We start from the raw sequence: 8,099 nt of genomic DNA on the forward strand, positions 1-8,099 counted from the left end.
GTACAGTTTTGGGTCCATAATAAGCTTTTTGATTCTTTGATTGATTGCTTTCCAGAGGTGATTTATCTATTTGTCCTAATAGAGTAGACTTGATTCAAGAGAATCCCCTCTTAGTTTAGGCTCAAATGGGTTAGGAGGAATAACAAGTGGTTCTGTCATTTAATTAACATGCCATTCCCTGGAATGGGGAAAACACTTTACCAATGAAAGTAGGTGCCTTCTCTGCAGTCTTTGGTCTTCAGAGAGTTGTTGAGGTTACATTGCCTGCAGAGGATCCCACAACTAGTAGGACAATGTCAGAGGTTTGATACTGGAATGAAATTAAACACTTGTAGCTCATTCAATAGTTAACAAAAGGAGGTTTGCTTAAAATATATAAAATAGGGGGCAGCTAGGTGGCACAGTGGATAGAGCACCAGCCCTGGAGTCAGGAGTACTGGAGTTCAAATGTGACCTCTGACACTTAATAATGACCTAGCTGTGTGGCCTTAGGCAAGTCACTTTACCCCATTTGCCTTGCAAAAAAAAACCCTAATAAATATATATATATATATATATATGGATATGTATATGGATATGGATATAGAAATATATAGAAATAATATATAAAAAGGATACAGCACTCATCCCCATCTCTTTTCTATACAGAATTAGATCTGGTCAGTAGGAAGGCTATAGGACATCCACCAAGCCTAAAGTGGGCAGTGCCTTAATGCCCTAAGCCAATCAAATGTCAAGGACAATTTCAGTGATTTTTCTTTTTTTAAAAGTAATTCATTTGTTTGTTTTCACATTACTGCAATAGTGTTATAAAAATAAACATAACCCCCCTTCTCCCACAAAGATAAAGAAATCTCAAGAAAAATAAAGTGAGAGGAAAAAAAGTGTACCTTAATCTGTATTCAGTTACCATCAGCTCTGTCTTTGAGATGGATTACATTCTTTATCGTAAGTCCATCACATAAGTTGCTTCAATATTTTTTCCCACAACTGCTATTGCTAGCTGTATTTTCTTCCATCTTATCCCACCCCACCCCCATTTATTCTATTCTCTCTCCTTTCACCCTGTTCCTCCTCAAAAGTGTATTGTATCTGACTACTCTCTCCCACAATCTTCCCTCTCTTCTATCACCTACACCCCACTCCCCTTTCCCTTTCTCCCATCCTTTTCCTCTCCTTTTTCCTCTAGAATAAGATAGATTTCTATACCCTATCGAGTATGTATGTTATTTCCTCTCTGAGTCACTTTATCTTTCTTTTTAGGGTTTTTTTTTTTGCAAGGCAAAAATGGGGTTAAGTGGCTTGCCCAAGGCCACACAGCTAGGTCATTATTAAGTATCTGAGGAAGGATTTGAACTCAGGTACTCCTGACTCCAGGGCTGGTGCTCTATTCACTGTACCACCTAGCTGCCCCTTCTGAGTCACTTTAGATGATAATGAAGGCTCACTCATTCCCCCTCACCTTCCTCCCTTCCACTCCATTTTAAAAGTTTTTTCTTGCCACTTTTACATGAAATATCTTAGTCCATTCTACCTCTCCTTTCCCTTTCTCCCAGTACATTCCTTTCTCATGCATTGACTCCATTTTTATAATATATATTATCATACTCATAATCAATTGCCTCCTGTGCCATATATATATATGTGCCATATATATATATATATATGTGCCATATATATATATATATATATATATATATATATATACTCCTTCTCACTGCCCCAATAAATGAAAAGATTCATAGGAGTTATCAATATCATCTACCCATGCAGGAATACACACAGTTCAACATCATTAAATCCCTCATAATATGCCCTTTGTGTCCACCCTCTCTATGCTTCACCTTAGTCAAATTTTCTGTTCATCTATGTTTCTGTTCATCCTGTTTCAACAGGAAAGTTTGAAATTCCTCTTTTTCATTGAATGTCCATCTTTTCCCCTGAAAGAGGATGTTCAATTTTGCTGGGTAGTTGATTCTCAATTGTAAACCAAGCTCAGCTCTTTTGCTTTCTGGATTATGATACTCCAAGCCCTATGAGCCCACAATGTAGATACTGTTAAATTCTTTGTAATCCTGACTGTAGCTCCATGATATTTGAATTGTTTCTTTCTGGCTGCTGTAGTATTTTCTCTAGTATTTTCCTCTTTCATTGGGGAGTTCTGGAATTTTGCTATAATATTCCTGGGAGTTTTTATTTGGACATCTCTTTTAGGAGGTAATTGGTGGATTCCTTCAATTTCTATTTTACCCTCTGTTTCTAGGATATCAGGGTAATTTTCCTGAAGAATTTCTTTAAAAATGAAGTCAAGGCTCCTTTCCTTTCCTTCTTTCCTACTCCTTTCAGGTAGTCAAATAATTTTTAAATTATCTCTTCTGGATTTGTTTTTCAGGTCCATTGTTTTTCCAATGAGATATTTCACATTTTCTTCTGGTTTTTCATTCTTTTGGTTTTGTTCTATTGTTTCTTAATTTCTCACAAAGTCATCAGCTTCCCTTAACTCCATTCTACATTTGAAGTAGTTATTTTCTTTGAAGAGTTTTCTTATCTCCTTTTCCATATGGCCGATTCTACTTTTTAAGACATTCTTCTCCTCATTGACCTTTTGGACTCCTTTTTCCATTTGACCTAAACTGGTTTTTAATATTTTCTTCAGTATTTTTTTGCAATTCCTTCACCAAGTTGTTGACTTGGTTTTTATGATTTTCCTACATTGCTCTCATTTCTCTTTCCAAATTTTCCTCTACCTTCCTTACTTAATTTTCAAAATCTTTTTTGAACTCTTCCATAGCCTGGGTCCAATTCCTATTTTTCTTGGAGGTTTTGGATTCATAAGCTTTGACTTTGTCATCTTTGGTATATTTTGATCCTCCATTGGATCAAAATAATTGTTTATGGTCAGATTCTTTTTCTTCTGTTGTTTCTGATTTCCCCAGCCTATGACTTCATTTTAATGTACTTTCCCAAGCTTTTGAGAAGTTATAGGACCCTTCCCCAGGGACCTCAATTCCTTCAAGGTATTATGAGAGGTTCTGACTGCTCTCCTGGCCTGTGCCCTGGTATGTGGATGACCACAGGCATTCCCCTCTGCCCTGGAGTTGTGAGGAGGGTCCCTGCTCTAGGCAATGGGGGTCCCAGATTGCAACCAGGGTCTGAATATGAACAAAGCACAAGAATCCTGTCCCAGGGACAGAGCAGAGCCCTCAACAGTCTCTTCCCCCCCTTACCATCTTTGGGGCTGACCACTCTGGAAGCAGTTGCCAAGTGGCTCTGCTGACCTGTTTCTGGTTCCCAGAGCAAGGCTGCATTGAGGTCTGTGATGACCTGGGCTCCAGGCACACTCTGGTGAGGCAGAGTTTTCCTGCTGACCTTTCAAGTTGTCCTTGGGAATCTCTGTACTGAGAGGTCTGGAAATCACCCCTGCTGGAATGGACCCAGGAACCTCTGGGATCCAGGCACCCTATGGGCTGTTTCTAGAAGGCTGGAGCTGGTTAACTTGGGTAGTGGGGCCAGGAAATGTTAAGGCCCTTTCCAACCATGGTGGAACAAACCTTTCCCACATTGTCTTAGGCTGGAACATTGTTTCAGTCTTTCTGCAGGTTCTGCACCTCCAGAATTTAGTTAGTGTCCTAATTTTAAAGCATTTGGAATAGTCTGGGGAAGAACTTCTGGGTCTTCCTTGCCACCATTCTACCAACTTGACTCTGTCCCCGCAATTTCAGTGACTTTCAAAGGAAAACTAGACTAGCCTACATGGAACTGGGTCTTAGGAAAGACTGGTCTGCCACTGACTGATGAAAGCTGAATTTTCATGGTGAGTATTTACATACCTGAATTTGGCAAAAGCTTCAAATTGGGACTTGTTTTATTGTTTTATTGATTTCTAGACATCATCTGAAGTGATGAAAAATGTTAAAAGTATAAATTAAAGAGAAAAGTGTGTCATTTCTGTAGAGAGTCAGCTGTTAGACTTTTACCTTCCTAACCCCTATGTTGAGGGCTTCTCATAGAAGATATCACTATTACCATACTACCCTACTGCTTAATGGTAAGAAACGGAGGGATGAAAGGAGAGGCCATGCCCTACCCACACTGAATGTCTTTCCAACATCTGTTTCCCAGCTGTCCAGTGAGTTCCTTTCCTTTTCTCAAATTTCAGTCAACACGTATGCACCCCTTTTGGTTTTTATAATCAATATGCTTATGATCAAAATGACTTGGTTATTGGTAGAATATTAACTGAGTAGTCTAGAAGTTAGTTAAGTTCAAAAATACCCAAAGGTATGGAGGGAGGGATGCACTTGGTGAGGGCAATACATAAGCCACATGGAGATATCATTGACATGATCAAACAGGACATGATCCTTAATGTCCTCAATACAATAGATCCTAACATTTAAAAATTTCTTGTGTCAAGGATAGAAATTCATATAACTTTTTTTAAAGGAGGTGGTTTTTAAAAACTGCAGAGAACTATGCCATTGTCAAGGTGTTGGCCAAGGAAGTGATATTATTTATAATGTAAGGTATGAGGCAAAAATTTGATAAAAGAATCTCCACTTATAACTCTGAATGCAAAGTTAAGAAAATGAACAATTTTCCTTCTGAATAGAAGGAATCCAGCTGTAAAATTAATACTAGAATTTGTAACTGGAGAGGATCATTTAATCCAACATCCTCCTCTTATAAATGAATAAACTGAGGTCCAGAGAGGGAAAAGTGAAATGACTGAGGTCACACAGATCATAGGTAGGATTCAGGATACACCTTTTGGTCTCTGGGGACAGAGTTCTTTTCTATGCCTCTCATTGGTGGTGCCCAGCTAGGAAATCAAAAAAAAAAAGCCTTGGGGTTTTCAAAGGGATATTGCTAGGAAAAGACTTTAGTGGACCAAGAACAGGTGAGGATCCAACAGCCTTCCAGATCTGAGGGCAGAAGAAATGACTCTCTTCCCTTAGTAGTACTATGGAAGCTGCACCACTGAGTCTTCCTCAGTTTCTTCATCATAAAATAGGGATAGTAATCTTATTAATGGGGTTATTGTATTCAATAGAACATAAGCTACCAAAAGCAGGACCCATTTAATTTTTATCTCCAGGTCCTTAGTATAATGATAAGGACTGAAGTAGGGACTTCATAAATGCTTGGTGATTAATGAAAATTATTTGTAAAATTTAAAGTAGTAATAACTGTTGTTCCTTATGTCAATGTCCCTTCTGTGTGCTTTCTGTGCAACTACCATTGCCCAGATCTGTAACTAGGAATTTTTTTTTCATTTGGGTCATTGAGAATTGAGGACAGTCACAGAGGAGTGGGCAAGCCCTCCAGGAGAAGGGGCAGCTCCAGTTTCAACTCCAAGGGGTTCTGAGAGGAAGGCATAACAACCCAAGGGAGGCAGGGAGAGTAGTTGCAGCAAATGTCTTTGCCACTAAAAAAAGAATCTTAACATCTTGGTTCAAGGACAGCACTCAGTAAAGAGGAAGTATTTGTTCCTCTTTGAGGAGAGAGCACACCTCAGGCAGGGTCACCCTGGAAGAAAGCCAAAAATATTTTCTATGCTAAGTTCCAGTACTGCCCTACTATAGAAATTTCCCTAGACAGAGTTGAATTTTTCACCAATGAGGTCTGCAGGGTGGTGGTGGAGCTCCTCTCTTGTGATCCAAGACGGAATATTAGTATTTATAATTAAATGTTTACTGTATAGGGGACATTTTGGAGCTGCACAATTCACAAGAACCAGCAGAGGGCATCAGATATCCAGCTAAATTTGACTAGTACCTCCATTTTTGTTACCATGTTGGCCAAGTAACTGTCTTCAATTGGATGATGCTGGCCCCAGTGGGAGAAATAGGACTTCAGGAATCCAATAGACAGTGCATGGAGAATCAAGGAGGCATGTGAACAAGACTGAATTATGCAGAGCCAGGCAAGAGTACCTGTTGTGATATCAGTTCTGGTGTCATAGAGTCAAAGAAGTAAGCCAAGAAACAGGACAAATGAATTCATTCTGTGTTTAAGAATGTCCATAGAAATCTAGACCATGACTGACACTGAAGTAATACTGAATCCGATTTCCATAAGACTAAGATTTATAAAACATTTATGACAAATCTGTGGAGTAGGTAATTCAAGCATGAGTATCTCCAGTTTATTGAGAAAACTGGGATCCAGAAAAGTTAAATGACTCCTCCAAAGTCACAAAGCAAAGCTAGATACAAAACAATAGAAGAGTTAGAATTTAAACTTAAAACTCTTGAGACCAACTTTGCTGTGTTCTCCATTTTTGTGCTGTGCCTTTCTCTAAGGGGAAGGACTGTATTGTTTTCAATCTTTGTGAAGAACAGTCCTCCTTAAACAAATGTTTGTTAGAGCTGCTTTGAACTGAGTTGAATTGAATTAAATTGAAAGTCAAGAAATATGAATCAAAAACTCACATTATACCACCACAGGTCAATGGAATATACAGAGATTGGAGGCAATACAGTTCTGTATAATGAGGAAAATGCTAACTTTGAAGATGGAGGTGCTAAGCTTAGATCTTTGATCTGCTGCTGGTTATCTTGTGTGTAACACTTAACAAACCACTTAGAAAATCATCTCTCATTGGCTCTCATTTCTTATCCATATGAAATGTGTATGGAGCATGGTTAGAAATGTTCTGCCTTCTTCTGGTTGAAGACATAGGACTCAGCTCTGAAAGGTATAGGTCTTTTGCATAACACTGTCTCAGAAAAATTTGAATGGTCCCTTCTCCTCCCATAGATGCAACATTGGAGGTGGAGATCCTACAGGAGTTAAAAAAGAGAAGATAGCATCCTTCTCTTCCTTTGACTCTTTCATGTGGCATTTTGTTTTTTTTCTCTAAAATTTCAGAGAGGGGATTGGGAATTGAACGTTAGGGAAGATGGTGTCCTTTCTTGTTTGTTGGCATCATGTTTCTAACACTTGGTTATTGTCCATTCATTTTCAACCATGTCTAAATCTTTATGACTCAATTTGGGGTTTTCTTGGCAAAGATACTGGAGTAGTTTACCATTTCCTTTTCCAGCTCATTTTATAGATAAGAAAACTGAGACAGTCAGGATTAAGTGACTTGCCCAGGGTCACACAGCTAGTAAGTGTTTGAGATGGAATTTAATGTTAGGAAGACGAGTCTTCAGACCTTGCACACTCTCCACTGAATCACCTAGCTGTCCTTCTGAACAATGAAAGGCAGCAAAATAGTATTTCAGCTAGGTAAGCTGAGATTGGGTCTTTGGGAGCCAGATTGCCTTCTTTCCTTTATGTTTCTTTTCCTGAATATAGATAGATAATTAAACAGTGAAACCAAGATGTACACATTTATTTTTTGAGGCAACCTTGTGAGTATGAGATATTGGAAATCCTGGATTTCTTGGTCAGAGTGGACTAGAAGCAGGGAGAGTAGTTGCAGCAAATGTCTTTGCCACTGAAAAAAAAATCTTAACATCTTGGCATGGATTGTCAAAAAAAACAACTACACAGAGCTGTTTGGATAGCAAAAGCCAAAGTGAAATGTAAAATTCGTATACAGTGACAACTGAACTTAGTCATGTTTCAGTGATGGGTTTAATAAGGTCTAACCTCTTTGTGAGAATAGAAAAGAAGTTCTTTGTTGCTCCTTGTTTAAATTTTCGGTCTCTGAATGCTTATGGGTCTTTGTGTTAAGCATTTCTTTTGTGCGGAAGAAACACATATTTGTCCTGATTTATATTATACAAGAGGCAATTTTCTATTACCCTTGGAGAGACATAAGTCAAAGCTAAGCTTTAGTGAATTCCCTCCAGTATTCCAGAATAGGGGGTAAAATGAGCTGTAAGAGTGTGAAAAGAAGCCTGTCTTTTCTTTGAGGTAATCAGGCTTCTTTGGGGCCAAACTTGGCCTGAAATGCATGTATGGGTCCAGTGGAGAAAGAGAGAGACAAAGACAGGGAGAAAAAGACAGAGAGAGAGAGACAGACAGACAGATAGACAGACAGAGAGACAGACAAACAGACAGAGAGAGACAGAGAGACAGAGAGACAGGGACAGATAGAGACAGAGACAGAGACAGAAAGAGACAGAGACACACGGAGAGAAGAG

This window comes from Macrotis lagotis, chromosome 1 (genome assembly GCF_037893015.1).
Source record: "Macrotis lagotis isolate mMagLag1 chromosome 1, bilby.v1.9.chrom.fasta, whole genome shotgun sequence".
NCBI classification, from domain to species: Eukaryota; Metazoa; Chordata; class Mammalia; order Peramelemorphia; family Peramelidae; genus Macrotis; species Macrotis lagotis.